This window comes from Platalea leucorodia (genome assembly GCF_965183815.1).
Source record: "Platalea leucorodia genome assembly, chromosome: 9".
NCBI classification, from domain to species: domain Eukaryota; kingdom Metazoa; phylum Chordata; class Aves; order Pelecaniformes; family Threskiornithidae; genus Platalea; species Platalea leucorodia.
The window spans coordinates 4,764,942-4,788,795 of NC_138831.1; the positions used below are offsets into that span (position 1 = coordinate 4,764,942).

General features: G+C 46.9%; 1 protein-coding gene across 1 annotated transcript in view; it reads right to left on the minus strand.

Annotated features, from left to right (window-relative positions):
• The window catches only part of GRIP2 (glutamate receptor interacting protein 2), a gene marked incomplete at both ends in the record, with an annotated part of 287,551 nt that overhangs the window by 109,105 nt on the left and 154,592 nt on the right, over positions 1 to 23,854 (minus strand). The gene's annotated exons all lie outside the window — the stretch shown is intronic.

Sequence of the window (23,854 nt, forward strand, 5' to 3'; positions counted from 1 at the left end):
CCGAAAGGCTTGTCTGTATATCTCCCGATTAGCTCCGAGTCCAACGCAGGTCAACAGCAGATGAAAGGCAGGCATTTAGCAAACACACTAAACCGCTGCAAGTCTTCACTACCCAACTTCTTACCCAGTCCTGTACTTGCAGCTGCCTTGCTCCAAGCCTCTTTACTTGCATCCCAAAAATTTGGATGTCAACAGGTCAAGGGCAATGGTGTCGTCTCTGGTTGGGACATCCGCATGTTAGACATCCTACATCCTTTTTCCTATGGCACGCAAGGTCAGCTAGTTGCACAAGGCACTCCAGGTCATTTAGGCTATATTTTATTTTTTTATTATTATTATTACCAAAATAGTGGTTAACATCCCTAGGATGCACGTTGGTCACCCTCCAGTCGCTGAACACACACAACAGCATCAGCTCCCGATATCACGCACCGAGTGGCCAAGTTGCTCTTGGCAGCCTTGTCACTTCCCTTGCTGCGGGACAAGAACCAACACCATGGCAGCGCAATAGCTTAGCCCCAGTCTGGGCCAGCGATAGCCCAATCCCACCGAGACATTTGGAGCACAGTGTCTGATGGTCTTTTTAATTGTTTCCCTACCAGCAATGGCTTAATGGGAAAATCCAATAATAGTTAAGAGTTCTCCCCTACCTACGTTCTCTAACTCTGATCTCAAAGCAGAAATAGGGGAGATGAAAATCCATCAAAGAATCCCTTTATTACTTAAAAAGGACATGGCCCATGGAGACTTTGAAAGTAAATTCTGCTCCACAATCAGGGGATCTCAAAGACAGCCACGCGCTGTTTGCCATATGCAGGTCCTCCACGGAGGGATGCGCTTCCCTTGTGCCTTGCATCCGTGTTAGACAGCCCACAGTCTCCCAGGGGCTTTGGTAGCCTCCAGAGCACATTGCTCTTGGATATTGCTCTCCTCGATGGCACCAGCACCCACTACTTTAACCCCTGCAAAGCAAAGATCAGGTCTACAACCCAAAGATTTCTGACCTCCCCAGCCAATTTGCACATGGAATTGAATTATTGAGCGACACAGCTACAAGAAGGTCAACACTCATTTATAATCCTGCAGCCCCACCATGAAGAATAAACTGCAGGCAGAGAGGAAGCAAGCGCTGCTGGCAGCGCACGCAAAGGTATAGTAGTGCTCTACAACAGCATTATTTAGGAGGTGTTTGGGAAATCTAAGGTCCATAGGAAAGCAGTAAGCAGCAACTGGCTGGACAACATGCACTTAGACTGTTCTGGAACAGAACAGCAAAGGACAAGGTGGTAATTGTCAGGTGATACAGAGAGAAAAAAGGAAAAAAGAAAAAAAGCCACACCACACTTTGGCGAGATACCTTAGGAAGCACATAGACTCTTAATTCCCACAGAGTTTAAGAGAAGTAAAAAATTTGCTACCTTTAGAGTATCCGGATTTGGATGCACTGCAGTGGGTTTCCTAAAGGTTATTTCTATTGTATCACCTCAGTAAACTAGGATTCCTTGCCTTCTCGGAGATGTCTAATGTTCCAAATAATCAGGACGCAAAAAGCTTAGAAAATTACAAATAAACCTTCAGCTCGGGTTCAGTAACACAATACCTGTTAGAATAGTGATCCAAGCCTCTGACCTCTTTGTAAATCCAAACTTCCCCGATACTTACAAGGAGACATCTCCCCATCCCTCTCCCTGCCTCCCACCCCAGAGGACGGGGACGCCTGCAGTCCCTGCAGCAGCAGTCCTTGGTCCCTGCCTCGCCGCACTTGAGCTAATTCCTCTGTCAGGAAGAGGATATGAACATGGAAAGCCTGTGTAATTTAAGTAAGTAGTAAAGCATCCAGCTGAAAAGATTATTCAGTACATTAAAACATAATTATGGCCAGTTAGGAAGTTAAAGCACAGGGATATAATTTTAGATCTCCAGAAGAGAGAGCAGTCCAGTTTGGCTTTCAGCACAGCATGTTGATGCTGTCTGTAAGGATGACAGCAGAGAGACCTTTATAAAAAGGACAGAGGAACATTCAAAAGAATTTGGCAGGAGGCAGCTCCTTCCAGTTATTTTGTTAAAACCTGCATAGTTCATGTCACCTCTAAGTGGGATGCTTACAGTTGTTTTTCTCAGCCTTAAGAACAGCGGGAATCAAAGGCTTAAGAGAAAACAGAAAGATCAACAGAAAACAACCCACGCTCAGTGGACAACTCATCGCCGCACTGACGCATACAAAGATTAGATACCAGGAGCAGTCTGCAACCCTAGTCAAGCAGGACACGTGGTCCTTCTATTCCAGGAAAAAATAAAGTAAAATAAAATAATTACTTCTTCGGCATGACTCAGGTCCTCACAACAAGCTCCCACCTCACCAACAATTCGGTCACTTCAGAAGAAACCAGCGTGTGCCATCATGCTCGCAGCACACCACCGTCCCCAAACCGCTCCAGGTACGCCCAAGGAGACAGCTTCCCACAGCATTTTCCCACCAAGTCCCGGCTTCTGCAGCATGCTGAATTTTACCATGCTACTGCCTTCAAAGCATCTAATCAGGACCATCACACTTCAAACGCCCTCAGCCACCAAAAAATAAAGCTTAAATCCATTGCTTTTCACAGGCAAGCCCCAGATCTGGTTACAGGAATAAGCATCCAAAGGAAATCAGCCCTATTCTTAAAAAGACGTAACTAGGGAAGAGGACAGACACACCACCTCCTTTTCCTCTTCCCAACTCAAACAACACACCAACACCGAGGCTGTCAGGGGATCATCAAAGTTTTTGTTCAGTTAATGAAATATCAGCTGCAAGATCTGTAGAGGATCTGAAACGCAAACCTCAGACAAGCATCTCACAACCCACCCTGCTCCCTCATAGGGAAATTTAAAACAAAACTAAACAAAAAAAAAAATGATGAAAGGTTAATTAAGCCACAAAACAAATGAAGACTCCAGTCGGGAGTACAATTACCTCGGAGTGCCCTCCACCGGAGGAAGGTCTGCAAGAAGTGCATGCTCTTTTTTCTCAGTCCCGGAGGAGGTAGCAGCATCAGCAGGACGGGGTCTGCTCCACCGCTCGCTCACAGACACTCCAGCATCCCCAACCTCCTTCCAACCCCTCGCGCCACCTCGGTCCAGCCTTAACGAAGTGCACCTGGTCTGCTCTGCTAATCACTGATACGGAGTCTGGGGCTTCTCTCTCCCTCTCCAAATAAGCAATTAGCATGAATAATTACAGCTCTGATGATAATACCCAGCCACCTTTGAGCAAGAGGGAAAAGACTGTAATTAACTCTTTCTTAGGGATCAGAGGAGGTTGAAATAGCACAAGCCTAATTATCTTCTTCTGGGACGCCTCCTGGCTACCGGGGAGCTTTGGGAAGTGTGGGTGGCAGAGGTCGAGTAGCGTCCTTTTGGAAACCTCTCCATCCAAACCGATTTTATGTGTCTGCTACCCAAACGGTCATTAGATGTTCAAATTTACACGAAGGGGAAAAGAACCCACAGTTGCCCCATTGTGTGATTAATCGGCAATGGGTCATCCATCCAGAGACCGCCTGCAGCATTATAATCTTTGGCCGCTGAGGACTTTGGAGCAGTTCCCTCACCAGGGGACATGCTGTGGCGATGTGTAGATCCTCCTGTGCATGATGCAGAGCCGCACCAGAGGGAGGGATGCTGCCGCCAACCCTGCCCAGGGCTCCGGAGACCCAACCCCAGGCTGGAGAGGGCACCGATGCCCACCCTGCAACGGGCTCCTACCATAAACCCAGCACAAAGGCACTCCCACCCCAGAGCTTTCTCCCTGCCCCATCCCCCAGGTCGCGAAGTTAGGGGAAAAACATAAATAACACAAGTGAGGAGGAAAGCTAGGGTGAGCATGTTTAATGTGCCTTTGCATCAGACTGGCTTTGCTCCTTTCCCAAAGCCTCTCCTGGCAGGCAGGCGGGACAGACGTGCATGCATGTCCTGCTCCCAGTGCCTTCCAAGAAGCAAAACACACTACACGCACCACCCGAAAAATGAGTTAAACAGAGTTTAGAGCCTAAAACAACGGATGGTGGTCCTCTGCAAAAATTGCCCCAAATTTCCTGAGGCACTGAAAGGGGGCAGGGTTAGACGGTTCCTATAATATGCTCTCTTCACATTACCGGAAAAAGTGATTAATAGAGCTATTATACAATCTTGTCATGCTTTATTGCTATTGCAGTATCTGGAGATGTTATTAGAGAGTGCTGCAGTATAACAGTTGGGTACGCTGCCCTCCAAACACTCCAGTCTCTTATTAAAAGAGCACAGGTTTTGTTAACATCTCCTCTTGTACCCCATTGACCTGAAATGTTTAAGAGTGGAAAAATTAGCGTGTTTATGAACCCTTATCACTAGCCTTAGAAAACCTGCTGAAATTTTTATAAGTCTCCAAGCATTTAAGCATTAATTTTCATATTGCAAAGACTCTACATAATAATTCTTTTATTTATGAAGTCAAGGTGCTCAGGGCACTGCAGAATATAATAAAGCACATTAAAATACAATAAAATATTTATTTAGATAATAATTTGAGAGATTTAATGATTTTGTAAGTGGGACTTTACCAAGATGTTGTGTATAATGTGTATTTTAAACTTCCTTCCTTCATATACTCTTTTATTACACAACTATCTTTTTTTGCTAATTTCTTGAAAAATGAGAAGGTAAACATATTCTTATAGACAGCCTGAGTCGCACAAGTTATTAAGTGTGGTAGTTTCCCTATAACATGAATAGTTCTATGAGCGTTAAGTAAACTAAGCAACGGTATAAAGTGAAGCTTAAGTATCAAGACCCAGCCCTTGAAATGGTAACAATTAATAAAAAATATGACCAATATGGCTCAATAGTTATGATATTGGGGTCTTAAAATGCTCTTTTGTTGTGAAAAAACTACACCTGGGGCACTTACACTTATGGTGTGGCCCAATGTAATTTCAAGAGTTGGCTGAGCTTGAAAAAAAAAAAAAGCAGGGGGCATTTTAGGCTTGAATTTTATTTTTACTGTGATCTAATTGCCAGGGCAGCAAGTCCAGCCTCCGCTCTGGATTCTTTCCAGCTTACGTATTACCCTCAGCATCTCTGACCCAAGCGGGTTATTTACGTGCTATTAACGGACACTGGAGGTGGAGGCACACACTATGATTCTCCAATCGGAAATGAGACATCATTCCCACAAGCTGGATCTGGCCCCAGGGATGGGGAGGGCCTCAGTGGCACCCCGCACCACGACGGTGACAGCCCGCATCACGCTGTGGTGGGCAGCCAGGGCTCCCAGGGTCCCACCGCCACTCACCTGGGAGGTGTTTGAGGTCTTGGATCTGCATGTTGAAAGTTTTATGGTGGGGGGACGTGGGCAGAGGTCACGAGCACACGTGTCTCTGCACTCCACTCTGCAGCCCCAAAGAAGATTTTGCACAGATTTACACCAAAGTACAGCCCTGGGAGGTGAAGCAAAACATCCCTAATGGATCTGGAAGGGATAAGCCATTCAAAAATTATAACCTATGGGGAAACTGCAGCACAGACAACATTTAGAGACAGTAAATTGGTCTGCAGGCAGGGGCCTGAGCTTTAAAAACAGACACATGGGGACGTTCAGAGGATTGGGGCTTTGTAGCTCTGTCATCTGGCTCGAAGTCTTGAAGATGCTATTTGATTAACACCTTTTGGTTACTACTGAGCTTCCTAAACAGCGAGTGAGTGATGCAGCCTGTTGTAGTCTGCTCTATAGGCTCAGTACTACCTGCCTTCGGGTGTTACTTTGCTAAAACTTCCAACGCTTTCAATTAACATGTCGCAAAAGCATTAGTCATGATGTCTTCCCAACAAATAATTGCTCTCCCTGGCTCCTTTCCTCATCATTGTGAGTTTCCATTTAATTTATGGACCCCAATAAAACATAAAGAAACCCAGACTAATGCTTCATCAGCTTCCTAAGCATAAAGTAATAAGCTTTTCCAACACCTTTGGTGGGGAGTGGAGTTGCCACTTCATTATTTTACGGACCTGAAGGAAGGGTGGCTCAGCCAGCAGCAGACAGGGGGCTTGCAGCGGGGCAAAGGACAGACTCACACCCTACGAATCACATCTGCAGAGCTGGGACACGAGCACCGGCTCCCGCCCCTGCTGCGCTGGGATGCGCCTGCCCGCTCCTCGGCAGAGCCTCCCACGCCTCCCCCGGCTCTGCAGGGCGCCTGCCACAGAGGCTCGAGATGAAAGGAGAAGGACGCAAACATCAGAGGAACCGGGGAGACTGTCTCATAAAGAAAACACAGCTAATTCCTTGCTAATTATTCAGACCTCAGGCCTCGCCTTATCCAGCAGTTGGGGCTTTAAGCAGGAAGCGCAGCCAAGGACGCTCGGGGCGGGAGGAAGGTGCCTTCCTGAGCCGGGGGGACCTGCCAGCCCTCCCTGGGCCACCGGCCGCACGTGGGCCATGGGCCCTGACGCCCCAGAGGACAGGCAATGGTTCAGGTGTTGCAAGCACTCAGCTCCCCCATTTTGCAACACAGGCCCAGTAACAACCACCACAGCACCCACTGGGCACAAATCCCCCCTACACCCATCCACACACACGCAGTGTGAGAACACGTACCAGCACCTAACCACAGCAGCATGCTCGGGGGGCACCCCACACCTGCCCCACCACAGGCACAAGCCCCTGCTACGTGCAGGCGGGTGCCTGAGCACTGGGTGCAGAGAACTGGCAAGCTTCTTTGCACGCATGGCCTCAGAGAGCAACTCAAGGCAACAAGCAGCAGCCCCAAAACCAAACGGCTGAAGAAGCTACGCCCGGGCGATTACAAAAACTTGAACTGAAAGCTGTTCAAAAGGCATCGGAAAGAGAAAGGGAAGAGGGCTGCCAAGCCTGACTCCCCAAATAAAGTCTCTCTGCTGACAAGTTCGCCTCCAATTTGCAATTCTTGTGCCTGACTGTATCTGGAGTCAACGCCAGCCCCGTCTGATGTCTCCCCTTCACGCAAGTACCCATTGGAGTGAGAGGCCGCATTTGGAGGGGCAGGGCGCTCAGGGACTGCTCCCCGCTGACTTTGGTACGAGCACTACTGGGACCGACGGCCGCGCACGGGCAGAGCCCTGGTCCTTGCCCGGCTGCCACAGCGGTGCCGCAGGGCAAGCAGCAGCTTGGGCGGCTAACGGGCTCTTAACCGCTGCAGCCTGGACCTCCTCGCTCTGCGCTTCGAGGTGGTGAGAAGCACTTGCAGGGAAAAGCAAAGAACTGTGAATCTCAGCAGAAGTGGGGGTTGCGCTATTATACCCCAGTACCGAGGGAGAGGATTAAATAATTAATCACAAAAGCAACTGAGTGTTAACAAGCCGAGCAGGATCAAACTGCATGAAAGATGCAAAGCCCTCCCCCACCCACCCTCTTCAGTGTGCTGACAAGCCTCATTTTAATAACTCGAGTACCAGAGCCGAGAGGATACACCACAAATAAATAAAGGGATCCCAGCCCTCGATGACTTGTGCTTGTGCTGGGGATCAGCTTAACATCTCCTTTGCCACCAGGCTTGGTACCAGTTCAGAGAAGTGCTTTGCATGGGGGAGAACAGGAAGACCAACGTGTCCTGGGCTTTGGGCGGTCATTGCAAGCCCAAGCACGGAGGCAAGGGTCTTCTGCATGTGTTGCCCCACTCGCTTTGTCGCTTTAAGGGAAGGGGGGACATGCGTATGGAACAGAAAAAGCAAACAAATAACGCTGCTTCAGTGCCATCCCTAAATAGCGGAGTCTGACTATGCAGAATTGAGCAGCAGCATCCAGCAAACAGGAGCCAGCGGGGATAACAGCCTGTGTACGAGACGGGAAGGGAAATACGTGAACATGCCTGACGTCTCTCCTGGATGCTCTATCGAGTCAGCCATGCTGAAGACAGAGATTTCAATCATTCAAATTTTGTATTACCCTGCACACGGTATATCCCTGCACAGGCTACAGGGCTACAATATACTACTAATACTAACACACAACTAGTACAATACCATTTACAGAGTACCAGCATTAAAACACATAGCTCCCCAGCACATCACACACCAGACCCAGCCAACCCAGCAGAGGTGCAGTGTTACACCAGCTTGTGACAGAGATCTCAAGCGCTAACATTTACACCATAGTCCCTTGACCTATTTTCATCAGGCTTTTTCCATCCTACAGTGGGAAAAGGTTGTGCCAACTAGGGTGAAAAAGACCATTTGGACTCCATCGTGCCAATAGCTACAGCAAAAAAACCCCTCTAAATAATTATATCTTCTGCTTACACAGCACCATGGCCTCCAAAAGGTCTTTGGGAAGTTAAACTGGTAGGCAGGCCATAGGCAGAGTTCTGCAATCCATCACTCATGCTACAATCTGAAGGAAAATAAGGATCCTGCTTAATGGCCCAGAAGGAAAAGATGGGATTTAGAAGTGTTTGCACACTCAGTGCACGATACTTGCACGCGTCACCTTCAGGGATCCTCCTCAGGAGTTTGTTTTGGCTCTAGTATCTTTATCCTGTACAGACTGAATAGGCTGATTCCTATACAGCTGAGTGTGGGAAGATGATTCAAATAAGACAGTGAGATGGCCTTTTCTAAAGCATCTGTGTGACTGCAGGGCACCAGCCTCACGAAAAGACCCATGTGCTGAAGTCAGACCGATGCTTCTGAAAATTCCCTGTTATAAAACACAAAGCCCTCTCTCCTCCACCGTGACATCAACATCACAAACTTTGGTTAAATTAAGGAAAGTAGTAACCTAAGACAACACTCGCACTTACTGCATTTCCAATCTCCAAGCATTATTTCATAATCCTATGGGCACCGAAACACCCATATTATCTTTAATCCTGTGTACGTTATCAGAAAAACACAACAGACTCTGAAATTACCTCCTCTGCCTGCATCTCCTACTAAGACTGGAAGAGAACAAAGTGAATTTTGCAGGCTTCCCCATCAAGGTATGAAAGCCACAAGACACCAACAGGGCGAAGATTTACTCAGGACAAGAACCCTACAAACAACGGGATGCTGCAGGACGTGTCTGCAATTGCGAAAGAGTATCATAGCGCAGGTTGGGGCAGAGAGCTCAGGCACGGTCAGCAATTCAGAATTTACTCAGGCACTTGCTGGCTAGGAGAGGCTTTGCTGCAACGCTTTAATGATACATGGGCTGAATATTTTGTATTTCTGTGCATAAAACCTCACTCAGCCAGAATGAGGTTGTGTCCCTTGCGGTACATCATTTACATTAAAATCTCCCCTGCTTCTCAGCATGACTTTCATGTCCCCCCACCACTTAGATGGCAGAGGCATATGCATGAGTGAGAATAGACAGGAGGGAGAAATATCTTTTTTAAACATTCATCGAGCTGGAAGTATGGAAGATGCCAGCACACAAAGGGTTCAACTGATGTGGAAATGCAGCTCTTTGAAAAGAAGGACTTGAACACCAAAACTGGTTCAGTGCAGCTAAATTGGTCCCCTAAGGGCCAGTGGTAACAGAAACCTTCAGTCCAAATAAGAACAAGTAAAATATTCAGCAAACAGCATTTGATGCTTACGTGTAGGGAAGAAAAGTGGCGCAACTGTTGGAAAATGAAAATATCATGTTACCCCAAGCTAGTAGAAGTGGCAGATAAAGCGGCTTTTTTTGGCAAATACTCTGGGTGCAGCAGGGTTCTGGCAACCCAGCGTTGGTAACTCCAACATCTCCCAAGGACATGACTAAAGCCAGCGATGGAGGTTGTCTCACTGGTCCCATCACGCCAACCCACTGGTCAGACTGTTCATGCTGGGCTCCCTCCAGGCACCACGGCTCTCAGTCACATTCCTTGCGGCGGTGGTGGGGAGATGCTCAGCATGGACCCGAAACGGGCTCCCAAGGAGTGACCACAGAGGATCCAGGCTCTGACCCATACGTGAGCGGGACGTGCACGAACAAGCTTCCTCCTATGACCCAAGGCTGCCTCTGGAGACCTTCAGCTTCAATGGGATGTCACGGCTCCCTTCGGGGAAAAGGCAGCTTTTAGATGGACAACCTCACTTAGACCCAATTTGATACTTTAAGGCTTCAAAATGCCCAAGCCAAATTATGGGTGTCCAATACAGGGTTTGGAAAGAAGCCCCTAAATAAAACAGGTCTTGGAGGAAATCCCAGGCCAACGCAGTCACAGTGTCCCTGAATTCAGTACCATGACACACGTTCACATCAGCCACCTTGTGTCCCCATCCACCTCCCGGGTTTTGTTCGTCTCAGTCTTCTTGGAACCAAGGGCATCTGAGGCCTGGCTCCTGCTTCCACAGACAGGCACACGAGCCACGTACTCTCCACCCAAAAAGCAGCTCCTCAACACACCCACCCTGCACGGAGCAGGACTGCGCAACATGACAGCAAAACAAACGCTGCAATGGGCTTTGTTTTCCACCGGTAACATCTCCAGGTCTCTTCAAGTGTACCCCCAACAGCTTTTAGAGGCTGATAATATTCGGTCCATGGGTTGAACTTCATCTGATGCCTAGAAGTGTGAAAGGGACCAAGCTCTCATTCTCTCATCGGGTATGTCCCTGTGCTGTACAGGGAGCACAACCCCAAGGCTGCAGCTAATCCATCTGCATTTACCAGCAGTAACATGGATACGCTGCAGGGTCAGGGGCCGTGAGGGCTTTACTTCACCCCCTGAGGTACCCAAAATCAGGGTGGACCTGGCCACTGAGGCTTTAACCATCAGCACATCTCCTGTGCTGCTTGCAACCTGAAACCAGCCGGCTCCACTGTGCCAAACGATACCACCTTAGCTAGACGGACACACAGATAAAGGCTGAACTTACTCAACAAACGCTCAGCTCTTGACTGTTTTTCAAGAAAAATATATCGGAAACAGTACAATCATTTTAATTTACCTTGTGAGGGATGTTAGAATTGCTTTTTGTTGTTCAAATCAGTCTGTTTTATCCCCTCTCTATATTTCTTTGGGTTTTCTTCCCAGAAAGGAATTTATAAATGCAGGTGCTCTAGTACCCGAATTTCTTGAGTCATTTTAATATCTATTATTATAATCATTGCTTGAAGACAAAACTGTAAGCAATAGCTCTTTCCAGGGCAGGAACAGAGTTCATCAGAAAACACGAGAATAGATTCAAAGAAAAAAAATGCATAAGAAATGAACTGCTCAGGGAAGCAGCGCTTGCTTTATGGTAGGAACACAGACAGTGTATTATTATTATTTAAATTCCTCGCTTTCTGAAAACGTCTCATTTTTATGAATGTTCAGCTACATATCATAGAAACAAAAAGGAGTTATTTCTTCCTGCTTTACCAATCTGGGATGATTTTGTCAAAGAAAAGACCTTGCCAGTATCTCTGGGATATGAGACCATAGGTTTTGCTAATATATGGGGACAGTGGCTGGTAAGTAAACTAACTGGCCACTATTTCATTTTCCAGCTGGAATCACTGAGGAGATACTGGATGCTCAGCCTTGGAGCCCTCACTTACAGGTAGAGGAAGAATTCTTTCAGGAAGAGACCCGTGTTATTGGAGTCGTATCTCTACGCGCATTTCTTGTTGCGCTGGCAGCAGATCTGAGTGGGGAAGTAGTTTTTTGTCTTGCAAAACCTGAACTTTTTTCTTTTTTTCTGTGATGATACGGAGGCTGTATATATCGCAGCTGATAACCTAAAATAACCTGAGATGCCAATTCCAGCTCCAGATCTAAATCGGGCACACCGGGGATCTGAGCTAGGATCTCTCTGCTCACGTGAATGTCCTGACCACCCAGTCATTGCCTATTTCTCAGGGAAACATCTCTTCATCTTTAGTCTGACCATGGTTAGAAAGCTCATCCTCGACTCGGGAAGGAGTTTCTAATGGCAGGTACATCAAAACTCTACAGATCCCATGGATCTCTGGGTTCTGACTCTCCCTTTTAACTAAAAAACTCCCAGCTACCTCCATTTCTTGGACCACTCACATGGGTTGCAACAGACCTGGGAGGACATTATATGGGGAGAAAGACTCTGCCTTCCTCACTGCCAGACCTATCAGTTACATTCCTAATTTCCCAAAACTTTTAAAGATATGCAAACGTATTTTACGCAAAAGAAGATATAAGCAAGTAGAGAGGAGGAAAAAAAACCAAGAGTTACGTGCAAAGCCTTTGACTGAAAAAGGATGATACTTCTTGGTTGCATGCCAGTCAGCAGAGAAAAGGCTACATCTTTGCAGAGAAAAAGCTGAGTCTCAGGTAACTTCATGTTTAGGCTGAGGTACCTTGGTGAAAAGTATACTCACGCACAGATATCTCAGCAAGTGTTGGTTTTTAATCACTTTTAATCTTTTATTTCGTGTTTGGCCCCGTGCAATGGATGCTGATCTATCCGAGGCAGCACAGTCACAGCAATAGCAATAGTACTAAGTAAACTGCTGCAAGATTCTGGACAAACATCCAAAGCACTCGTTTTCTGCTCAGGCATGTTTTCTCAGTGGAAAAAAAGAGTGTGTATGAGGAGAAAACATTATCTCATGACTGTTCCTCTACAGTCTGGTGCACTTGGATGAGAAGGGGCATATTGGTTGTGAAGACAGACGATTTATTTGAAAAGGCAGTTAGTTTCCTTTTAGTTTCGTGTTTCCTGAAATAGATTATATAAAAGGAAAAGCAGACAGATGTCTTGGGGATTGATAAATCATGTGGCAATTTTGTAAGGAGCACATCCCTTCCCCTGTGCCCTCCCACTATCAGTTAATCAAGCCTTGAATTACACACTGCTGTTGATTTCCACAGCTCTGTGCGATTAATCTGGCTATACTCCATAAAGCAAAAAGAGCAAGAAGGAGAGAGAGAGAAAAGGAAATCGCTTACAAAAAACTAGGTTACAATAACGCTCAGGATCCAAGTGAAACCAAGAAGAGGAGAGAAGTTCAGCACTAGGCTGCCAGCCTGGGCAAGGACACAACCCCGACTCCAGCACATCGGACCCGCTGAGCCTCAAATGCACAGCACAGCACGTTCAGAGAAAAGTTTTTATAAAGCCTTATTAAAAGAAAACAATGCAAATATTTTTTTTATTCAGGACTTAAACCCAAGGATGAGGCACATGGTGCTATTTTCCTTTCCCCGAGTACAGTGGGATGCAACTAGCTCATACAACAGAGACCAAAGCGAACGGGGATCCCATCCAGATCCCATCCCGACACACTCTGCAAGGAGACAGACCACTCCGAGCTAAATGAGCCAGCATAATGCATCAGGGAAGGAGCAGAAAGCTAGAGAAGCACTTCTTATTAGCTAACTGTTGCATTAGGAGAGCAGCTGGTGACCACCAGATTTGTTAAAACTAATTGAAAAATGACCCTAATTTTAGCCTACGTCAAGAGCCAATGTTGTTTAGCTTTCTGTTTGTATCTGTAACTCATAAAAACATCTTTTTTTGGCCAGATTACAAAAATATAAATTAAAATACAGACCTTTATACCTTGCTAATATGTAGCCTTGTTATCATCTCAGGACTCCACCAGAGCCAGAATACTGAAACCTCACTTCACATTATTTTTGTCTTCTTACTCTTCTGCAATGCACTGTTAAAATATTTTGTTGGTTAATAAAGCCGTTTCATTTTATCCATTACCATTCAAAGTAATTTCATCAAAGTACAAAATGAAACCCTCATTCCTTACCAGGTATTTACACTGAGACAGGACAGAAAGCCTAGATCTGCCAGCGAGGATATAGAACATCCTGTACTAATAACATCAGTGTGTAGATAAATTGAGTTCCTGCCTTTCTAGCACCTGATTTGGGGATTATTTTTTTTTTATATATATATTTTTGTAGGTGAATATAGCAGGAAGAAATTAAGGAAAAAAAATTATTTTTACTGATGCAGGGTGATAGTTTTGTCTAGTTGCTTCGGATGTCTCACTGGAGGCACCGAGCAGCCTGGTGGGAGCCCTGAATTTTAAGACTTCCACAAGGAGGGAGAACAGCATTATGTAAAGTTTATAGGGGATGTCGATAAGGTGATCTTAGACTTTCAATTCTGTCAAATTTGGGTGGATTTTCGCCATTAAAACAAAAGTACTTCCTGCTACACTGAGAGAGCAAAGCAACTGAGAAGCTAATAGAGTTAAAAACCCCACCAACTTCCTTGACGTAGCCCTGGGGCACAGGAGCAGATTGGCCTCCAGGCTGACCTACTGCAGATCCCCTGTCAGCTCCCAAATAAATGAAGAAGCGTGATTTGGCACATCCCCGTGAGTATGCAAAGTCAGATGCCTGTACACAAGGGAAGAGATGCAGCAGATAAAAAGCTCTACAGGCCCAGGGGAATAGGAGATCAAGGTATTGCCTCACCTGTTTTAAATGTTGGCTTTCAGGCTCCTTTGTGTTATTCACTGACTTAAAAGACGTAGGCAAAAAACTCACATAGCTGTATGTAAGGAACAGTCAGGAGGAAAGTACCTCAATTACTAAACAGGGAAAACAACTTTCTTTAGATCCACGGTTTTAACATTCAAACCCTCTCTGGTGACGTGTAGGCAATGGAAACAGAAACGTCAGACAGTTGATAAGCAGAATAATGCCAATTCCGAAAACTATTGTTGACATTGTCCCTGAGCTCACTGCATCTTACAAACTTTGACGAACTATGTTTCATTTAAAAAATAGTTAAATGGCAATTGTCAAACCACACTATCATCTGAATTTGCATTTCTTTCTCTCACACACTCTGCATGTTGGCCAGTGGTGGCCTCATGGACCTTCTACAGCTTTCCAAATTCAAGGCCTGATTTTTCTGTAGATGATAAAGCAGACAATGTCATCTGAGTCAAAGAAATTTTTCTTCATTCTCCAAAAATGCCTGGCTGAGCTTGCAAGCCGGAGATGCAGATCAGCAGCACTTCCCAGCCTCAGGGGCTGCCCGTGCATCACCATGACATGCCCTTGCGCCAGGGGACACATGGGGCAGAGGGTGACGTTCAAAGCCCTGCATCCGATGGGCAAACCCATCCGCTTAAACAAGGCTTGATTGATAACATGATCTTCAACACCTTTCAAGACCTCCCGGCAATACAGCAGCAGCAAACTTCCCACGTGCCATGCCCCATTCATATTTCTAAGTCAGCAAAAGAGAAGTATAAGAACAAATTTATGACCAGGCTACAGTCAGTACTATTAAAATTACTCCTCAAGGCTGCTTTTGAAGACCTTGATTCCATCATCCAGGCTGTCCGCTGCTGCAGCACTGCACTCCTTCACAGGGAGCCCATCAACTGGAGGCACGGCAAATACTCCCAACGGCATCAATGTGGCCTCTATGCCCTCCTTGTCCTCCTGTCAAGTTCTGCCTTTAATTTGCAAGGCTGCCAATCGTGCACAATCCAGGATCAATAAAATATCCACTGCCCAAGGGCAGAGGAAGGATGTGCCTGGAGGTGAGTTATGAGGGACCTGAAGGGTGGAAGGGGCTGAGATGAAGATGAGTATGAAGTCAAAATCAGCGCTCAGGAGGAGTCAGGTCTTCCTGCTCTCCCTCCCATCTTTAGCTTAACATTAAATCACAGTCTGCCCATATAAGACAGGCAACCATTTACCTTTTGGGGCTGTAAAAGCCATGTTTTCAGATTCCCTCCTTGCTACCACAAGAGATAGAAAAGTTGTTTCCCCTCACCCAAGGACCCCAGCAGGTAAAACCCTGAGAACATCATGGGGCTCTTAATTAAATAGCAAAAGCTGGTGATGGAATGGGAATTTGGAGGTACATCTGTCCTCCCAGTGCCACCCCGTGAGACGGTGCATCATCCATAGCAGCAATCCTTCTTCAACCAGCACCTCTTATCACTCCGCTCTGCCATTAGCTCGTTGCTCTTCATTTACCCCATCCTCATTAACGGGCTTCTCTCAAATCCCAAGCAGGCTCTCTGCTTCCTAATTCCAGCCGGTAACAGGTCTGGCAGTCGCATCGCGCAGCAGCAACGGGCCAGGTTATCTTTGCAAGGTGTTCTCCACCTCATTTGGGAACTGTAGGTCACCCCTTGCCAACGACAGCTGTGGTCTCGTGCTATTTACTCACCACAGCAAGAGCATGTGCAGATCGGCCCCCCAGCTCACAAGCACTAGAGAGAGTGTCAAAAACCCAATGACTAGTTTTATTTACAAAATAAATAAATAATAGTCTATTATCTCTGTATTCTCAGGGGAAAGCAGAAACCGCCTTTCTTCTGATTTCAAAAGTCGTTTCTGGTGAAAATACTCATCTTGACTAAAAAAAAAAAAAAAAAAGAGTTTTTGAGACAAGCAGTTCAACCAAGAAGTTCTTGGTTGGGATAAAGGGGGGGAAAAGCTAAAGAACTGATTTTCCTATTTAGCAAGATGTTTAAAGAAACAGGCATACGCGGGTGGGATGTTTTTAAGTGTCTTGGGCATCAAGGAACAGCTTTCCAAGTCTGTCTAGGATCCTAGCTTCTGCTGGAATTAAGGAGGTGTTAATTCCTAGCTACCTTTAGAAATCTCCCTCCCAATTCTTGAAACTGCTGGTCATCAGGACATGGTGGGAAATGTCCTTGTCTGAGGCACAGAAACCCCTCCATCAGCTTCACTCAGCCTTGCTGGAACCAACACCTCCTGCCTCTTTGGGCTGCAAGTCCATTTGTCTTGCCAAGAGGCTATGAAATCAAAAGGGATCAGGCAACGAAAATATTTAGGGAGCTTAGGGGTTTTTTTCTTTTTTTGTTATTTTGGTTTTTTTCCAGTAAGCACCTATCTACACCTTTAGCTACCTAAATACCAGCCACCTCTTGGAAAACCCCATCCCCACCATGCAAAGAGGAACCAGGTCAGTCTAAAAAGCTAATTTTGCAGTTTGCTATGGCTCTGATGCTGACCTGCAGTGTCCCCTCGCTGTTCCCGTCCCGGGGCCCTCTCGAGCGCTGCCAGCATGCATTAGCCCTGACGTGCCCCAGCGCCTGCTCTCGCCATCCTGGGCTTTTCCCGAGAGTCTCAACTGGGGCAGCTGGGGTAGTTGTTACAGAGAAATAAATGCCCATTAAAACCCCCAGCACACACAAATTGTTCATCGCGATAACATAAATGGAAGGTATTGGGTAAAGAGTCACCAACCCCTGTTTCTAGCTTTAAAAACGCAGAAGAAAAAAAAAAGCCACATGGTTTTATACACAAAACAGAAAGGATGCTTGGACATGCACAAGAAGCACAAGGAATTCACCCCTTTTTTGCAGTAGTTTACAGCTAGGGACAACAAAGCCCAAATCTTCCAAACCGCTCCAGAAGCAGCCCGGGACTTGCTGTGCATCACAGCAAAGGGACGGCACGCCTGTTGCACGGGCCAGCACGGCTGCACTTCTTTAATGTATTCGCAGCAAGGCAGAGTGGGCTTTCATTCCTGTTGCAACCAAAGCAGACGTGTGGGATCTGGGCAGGATTTGTCCTCAGGATGCCAGCACATGCTGTACCTTTCCAGCAGGAAGGGTTAATGCCACCTTGGACACGCTGTCCTGCACACCAGCTTCCCTGCAAGGATTTATCACTTGCCTCTGGGCTGCAAGGGCCCTTTTTCATTCAATTATCCCCCTAAGAGACCAATATCCTCTCTGCCGCTGGAACCCAGAGGAAGATGAGGGATGAGCTGGGGCCAAAGGAGCCACGCAGTGCTCAGAGCAGGTGACAGGCACATGGGATGCTACAGCATCAGGCTGAAAAATGGGCTTCATTAGGAGACATAAATAAAACATGCCTGATCATGAGTTATTAATGAGATATGGAAAGGGCTGAAGCATAGCCACGCTGACAGAAGAGGAATCACAGCCATCGCCAGCTCAGTAGTTTGGGCTTAGGGAGCTCTCCTGTGTTCACCACTGCCCGGCTTTCGTTGCTGCAGAAGGAACAATCCCATAAATATTCACCGCAGTAGCAGCCTCCGAGATGTCTTCTGCTACAAAACACACAGGTGACGATAAATCCTAGGAGGCAACAATCATCCTAAGGAAAAGGTGGCCAAGCGAGGGCTATAGCATTGCACTCAGCCTTAGGTTTCTGAGACCATGGGCTCAACCTTCGTGCCACGGCTGCATTTTGGGGAGAAGCCTGGCTTTCTCTGTGTGCTGGTTGTCCATCTGCTAAACAAAAACTGCTTTGTTTTACTGGCTACTCCAGGCCTGGAGAATAAATGCAGTAATAACGACTGCTGCCTCCTCCAGGAATAGCTCCATAGGACTTCTCACTCTAAGACTTTGCTGTGCAGTGCCCTGGTCTTGGCAGCCCTGCACACGATGGAAAGAGTTACCTGCTCACCCATTTTTTTTCTTTTTTTTTTTTTCTGTTCCTTACCAACAAGACATCCAAAATATTTCTTGTTTTTCCGCAGTGAGCAAATCTTTTAGTGACAGAAACCCTGTCACAGAAACACCCCCTGCTATGAAACACAGCCGGGATGCTTTACGGCGTGATACTGCTGTACAGCAAACAAGGTGATGTGAGCTTGTTCCCAGTTCCTGGGACTGATTCCTGTGGCACTGTTCACAACAAAAACGTGTAAATAAAACCGAACATCTTCCTACACCAAACAGGGCACAGTAACTTCTCTCTAAAGGACAAGCCAGGACGCCTACAAGCACAAATGTGGTATCTTTGAAAATCTGGCTCTCAGTATAAAAGCTGCCGTGCTAAAACTGATAATTTTATTGCAAGTCTCACACTATTTGACAGTTCTTCTGAACACATCCTTCTAGTTTGTTCCTGGGGTTTTGGGGGTAATTTTTCTTTGCTTGCTTATTTTCCCAGTTCCTATTCAAACAGAAGAGAGGAAGAACAAAAAGTAAAAGGAAGCATCTAGTCCAAACAGAAAAGAAAAAAAGGTAGTAAACATGACCCGGTCAAGCTTAAAAGGCACAAAAACACAGAGGTAAGTAAAAGGAAAGCAGAACATATATTTTCTTTTACAAATTTTGATGTCTGGTATGTTCCAAATGACAGCTTTTGATAAAGGAACAGCAAAATTACTTTTATTACTCTAACATCGTTCACAACACACACTGGGAGGAATTAGAGTGGACAAAAATAAACACATTTTAAGCTTGATCATCTCAAACCAAGCTTTTCCTTCTGCCACAGCAGTGGGGCCCAGGCCGCTCGGTGCGTGCTGCTGGTGGCTCGGGCATCTCCTGGTCTCACCAGCTCTTGCAGAGCTTCCCCTCCCTTGGGCTCCAGGCTTTGGGAAGCAGAAGAAACAGTGAGGGCACCTTTAAATCGCCTCATTTGTTGCTTTTCATGCCGACACGTGTATCTGCTTAATGATTTAGGATCTCCACCACTTCTGTTTACTTATTTATAAAATACAGTTGATTTGCTGCAGTAATTGGGGGCTAGCAGGGAAGCCAGCCACCAACCACCACTCTCCAAATAGTGCAATTTGAGCTCAGCTGAACGTCAGGCATGGCCATATAGAAATGGCGGCAGCAGGATGCATGGCAGTAACACAGGCATGGGGGACAACGACCCTTCAGACAGACATCTGCTACCTGGCATCTGCAGCATTTGCTAATGTCATTTAGTTTTTCCAATGGAAAAACCTGCTGATGCTGAGGAAAGGTTAATTATTGTATCGGACAAGTGACTGTTTGTTCCTTGGGGTTTTGAAAAGCACCTTCTGCGGAGGATCAAGGGACCTTGAAGAGGACTGAGGAGCCCTAGAGCTGTATGAGCCAGTGTTGGCCAAAGGCAGCTGCTGAGCTGCGGGCAGGGAAGCGCTGCCTGCCCTGGACCAGCTGAACGAATGCCTGCCGGATTAACTGTGAATGTTCCCCACGCCAGGAAAAGCTCAAGGGCTCAGAGAGCGAAGGAAAGCTGGAATCCAAGAGGACCAACAGCAAGACTTTCTCTCTGAAGTGAGGGGATTAGCTGGGGAGGAGCAGCTGGAGCTTGAGGGAAGGAAAAGAAAATACAGCAGAAAGCAGAGAGTTGGGGGAAAGCTCGCCTAAGAAGCACCAGCCTGTGGGAAGGGGTCTGTTACGAAGCAGAGAGTAGCAATTCATATGGGGAGATCACTCCTCATTTCTGTGAGGATGTTTAAACTTAAAACTACATAAAACTAAGAGCAGACACGATAGCTGAGATTTGAACGCATTACCTTACAATTAAATTACAACCAGCTTTGAGCAGAAGGGGTATCTCCCCTAGCAAGCACCCAGCTGCAGAGCCACGCAGGACACAGCATGGTTTTGGGACACAGGGTCACATAAACGCCTGGACCAGAGGACAGACAGATACCTGGGCTGGGAAACCTGCCACTCTCTTTAACACAACCCTCTGCAGACCCCTTCGCTACGTCTTCTTTTCTCTCTTTGAAACAAAGGTGGTTGGGATTTTTAGTGATGAATAACAAATGTTTTCCCCAGGCCTGACCATCTCCTAGGATGCAACAGATAGCTAGTTCGGTTTTGGGCATTTACAGATGGGAAATGCAGCAGAGTTCATTACTCGCTAGCATAATTCATACCAGCTCCCATCCTTGGTTGCTGCCCAGTCATGATGGGCTCATTCTGGTAGCAACAGTGCTTAGGCATCATTTATTTTTGCTGGATCTTTTAGGGATGTACTTTAAAAATCAGCTGTCCCAAAATATAGAAGACAAGTAACAACATCTCTCTCCGGCTGTTCATTTCAAAGCCCTAGTCCCAAAAGCCAATTCCAGGTCAGTTTAATCCATGATCAAAGCAGTACAATTTAGCATTGGATTAGTGATTCTCTCAATTAAATCTGTCACTAAGAAATGCGGGTGATCTAAGTCAATTCTAAATATTTCAACCAAAGCCACTGAAACTTTATCAGGTAGTACAGGGACAACACTTTTTTAACCTCTGTTACAACTCAGGCTGTATTTTCACAGTGTTTTGCAGGCACAAATGCACTTACTCTACTTGTGTCAGAACAGTTTTTTAACTTCCCTGGAAACCTGCACAAGAAAAAAACCCTCATGATACAACACTTTTGCCAGTTCCTTTAGGATGCTTGAGCAAAAAAAGCATGTGAGGGGAAAAGAACTGAAAAAACTAACAAGGCACCAAATCTTCTCCTGGCATCTCCCCACTAAAAAGGGCCCCAGGGCTGCATTTTATCCAAGCACTTCCAGGCGTCACTCTAGAAGGTGGAAATCCTGCTTGTGCCACGCTGTTTGACTGAGAACATGAAACTCCTTCCAGCGCAGAGAGAAGCCCCTGAAGCCTCCAAACCAGGGAGGAGAAGAATCAAAGAAGCATCAGCATGAACTACCAAAGGCAAATAACGCCAAATACAAATTCATACATCTGAAATAAGCTCAGCTGCGAGGCTGCCGGAGCAGGGCAGTAACCCCAGGGTGAACGTGCCCTCGCGTGCGGCAAAGAGCACGGAGACCGCCTTGCTGATGCCTCTGCGTGCCCGGCCCTGCCTGCGCGCCCACCGGAGGAAGCGGCACGGCGAGGCAATCCCAACCCACGTGCTCCCTTGCTCTCTTAGCACCCCAGTAACCACTGTAAAGCAGAGCAGTCCTCGGGCTCCTGCTCTATGCTCAGGTCTGTCCCGTAGAATTGCAACCTTGATCTGAGCAAATAGTTTTTTACTTACTAGGCAAGTCACACACAGGAGTTTCACCCCAGACTTAAGGTCTAGCCCGCCTCAGAAATATATGCATTGCGTTCAGGCTCTTCCCTTTGCTAACAAAGTTCGTACCTGACGGTGTCCTGACAGAGTTCCCGTGCATCAACACACAGATCCCTGCACCAGCAAGTAAGCCTCTCTCCCCTTTAGTGAGGCTAACAGCTGGGTTTATGCATTCAGTGAAGCCTAAAATCAATAATATGCAAGTTACACCGAGCCCCTAAAAGCTATTGTTCTTTAGAGGTCCCTATAAAAATGCAGGTTGTCTTCCTTTACACCAAAGGACTTTGATCTGCTGCAGGAGTGCCGCTGGCGGTAAGGGCTTGCACAGGAGAGCAGAGCTCCCAGCAGCTAGCACCGGCTCCAGGCCCCATTAAAATGCAAACCTTTCAGAAATCAAAGGCAACGGTGATGGGACCGAGCAGCGGCTGCAGAGCGCCCTGCGAGCCGGGAGCTCTGCAGCCACAGCAACCTCCACCACGCAGGTTCGGAGACCCATCTAACGCTCACACTACTAAACCACGGGCAAAGGACCCAGGGACCACAGTCCGGCACAAAAAACTTCTTCTCATCACGTGCAACACCACAGTATTGCGAGAAGAGAAACTCTGTCCTGTCTGAGATTAACTTACTCTGAGACATACTTAAAATATTACTGCTTCTCAAGTCTTCTCAAAGTTGATTTTGTCCCTGTTATCCTCCCAGGTTTCTCATCCTTTCAACCCACTCTCCCTCCTGGAAGGAGCACGGGGGTGGGACAGACATTGGGACTTCCAAACGGGCTGGTAGAGCCTGGCAAACGCCCAAGTGCCTCTCTCTGCAAAGTAACAGCACCTGCATGGGAGGAGGGAAACCTTGTGAGGCTCTGAGGCACACCTAAATCTGCTTTACTGCAATAATAACTGTGGCAGATGGATAGAGTAAAAATCCAGAGAGTCAATGGGAAAAAAAAATTCAACCTTTGAAAAATACACGACATGCAAGAAACTAAAATAATCCTACTCCCCCCCACCAATGCACACCAAGGGTGAAAAATCAATCACAGACCATGTAGCTTTTTTCCTCCTGCCTGGCTAAGGAAAAGTAAATGTTCAAGCAAGCCCCCTCCAAGTCCCTCTCACAGGCAGGAGCGAGCCGCTCCGCTCTCACCGTACCTTTATTCCTCCGTCTCACCACCCCGAGCCGGCACTTGAGCGAAACAGCAAACATCTTCCCCGACCGCAGCCTCCAGCGCTCCGCTCACATGGCTCCGTGCCGCTTCTCCCTCCACACCTCTGCCTGGCTCTGCGAGGGGCTGCCGGCTCAAAATTAATTTATGATTACTGTGAAACGGAGTCGTGCTTTATGTAGTGGCAGAGGGAGAGGGAAGGGTTTTGGAGTGGAGGATGGCAAAAACAGAGCTAGAGGGGGCACAGACCCTTTCCAACAATACTTTCAGTGCGGGGCTGCTTTGTCTTGTTATCTTGTCCGGATGAATAAAATCACTCATTGATGTTTAGAAACCTATCACCAGTCTCCTGCTGTTAAGGGCTGGGAATCTGGTACTGCATTAACATATTAATTTGCAAAGTAACATTATTCCTTAGCACGTACGGGTGCATGCTTGCACTTCACCAGAACACTAATCCAGAGCTTACCAAAGCAAAGGAGATAAAAGCCCTTGATTTTATGGGACCAGTTCACCAGAAACCCAGCACTGGTGCACGTGCTGTGGGGCTATGTACTGGCAACAGCCCTGGCAGCGTTAAGTCCTGCTAAGGAAACTTTTCTGCAAAAAACCTTTTTGTGTCCACAAAAACCATGGACAATGTCCTGCAGACCTAAGGGCGAAGCCACCAGCCCGGGGACACACAAGTCACCTCTTGAACATCAGCTCCCCAGACAACACACCTGATGTATCCCGAGTGCCACCGCCTACCGGCAGAAGCGGGATGATGGATCATCCTGGAGATGCGTGCTGGGATGGAGCAGCCATGGGGCAGTTCGGGGCTGCACCTGCAAAACTGCCGGAGAGCTGCTGTTTCTATAAGCTGTTGCATATAGCAGAGGACAGCGGGCAGCCCCAGGCAGCACCCCAGGACACGGCTGGTTCTCAGCAGGGGTCATGGAGTAATAGAAAACACCAGGCTTATTTTGGTCAGAATTACCAGGGAATTTAGGGGAAGGCAAAATGGATGCCTCACTCTTGG